General features: G+C 32.0%; 1 protein-coding gene across 1 annotated transcript in view; it reads right to left on the bottom strand.

The window, feature by feature from the left end:
* The window catches only part of LOC119585258, a gene marked incomplete in the record, with an annotated part of 14,895 nt that overhangs the window by 8,691 nt on the left and 4,856 nt on the right, over positions 1-1,348 (bottom strand).

Raw genomic sequence — 1,348 nt, forward strand, 5'->3', positions numbered from 1 at the left:
GGGGGAGGGAGGGAAGATGTGGTGATTGCCAAGACCAACAGCCAGACTGGTTGAAAACTTGTTTATCTTCTCTAAAATGAATTTGAAATACAATAGATGTAACACGTTGTCTTCTACATCTCTAAAAAATCCATATTTACTTTTGGTAAAATATTTGAGGTAAGCTACTTGAAGAAAATAAATATTTTGGATATAACAGAGTCCTGACAGTTCCATATGAATGTTAAATTGTCATTTGTTAGGACAATTTGTCAGTAATCATTATATCTACCTCTATCTTGATTCTTTTCCTATGGTATATAATTCTAAAAGTGTAAAGCACAATTCAGTGCAAAATGTTCACACTACCACAGTCTTCATCTGTTTTAAAAAACAGATGTGTGGGCATAAGTGCAAGCATAATTCTCAAGTGCAATTGTGTCCTATTAAACCAGCAGAATTCAACCTAAATAAAAGGCACGACGTATGCTTTAAGCAAAACACACAGTGCAAAAACAGTGAAAAACTGCCTATAGACACACATACAAATGAATAATCATGCAGAGTAAAATACAAGCAGTAACCTGAAATAAATACTTACATAAATACTTCACAAAAAAATATGTCTGTATGATGTCTTCATCTCCAAGTAACTGAATAATAGATTTACAAATTTTTAAAGTTTATTTTGTTTCTAAAAATAACATATGATGAAGATGGATAAGCTGATATCAATTCCACTGCAAGTTCAGTTTTGTTTACCATTGGTACATAATCTATCAAGCAATCACACTTCGTCTATCATTCAATATCTCTGTCTAGGACAACATTCCCAATCTGGAGTACATTTATCTGCAGAGTAAATTTTAGGGTTCTAGGGATACTATTCTTTACAAAGCTATCACTAACATTCTTACTACAACTGGAGAGGACACTTAAGGATTCTAAAATATGACTTAGCAAGGCCAAGTACATATCATGCTTAGTCTCTATCCCTCCACAAAAAGAATTTGCTTACATATTCTTTTTCAGTCTGTTTATACAGAATGTATAATTTGTTGACATTTGCATATGTCTGTAGACCTATTTAAAAACTACAAAAAACAAATTTAATGAAAAGCTAATAGCAAGCTACTGCTTTGCATACCATTATTTTCAGCTATGAAATATATTCAAAGATTCTATGCATTGTTGGTTCATAAACACAAGTATTCCAAATCAAAAAAGTAAAACTGCTCCCTAGGAAATTCTGTGAAATTGGTTAAAAACAAAAGAAAACAAGAGGCAGAAGATCAAATTCATATCTCATCTTATGGCACAGAGCATACACAATTCTTATCTTTCATTCAATCAAGCAGAACAGACCATT

This window comes from Penaeus monodon, chromosome 19 (assembly GCF_015228065.2).
Source record: "Penaeus monodon isolate SGIC_2016 chromosome 19, NSTDA_Pmon_1, whole genome shotgun sequence".
Lineage (NCBI taxonomy): Eukaryota > Metazoa > Arthropoda > Malacostraca > Decapoda > Penaeidae > Penaeus > Penaeus monodon.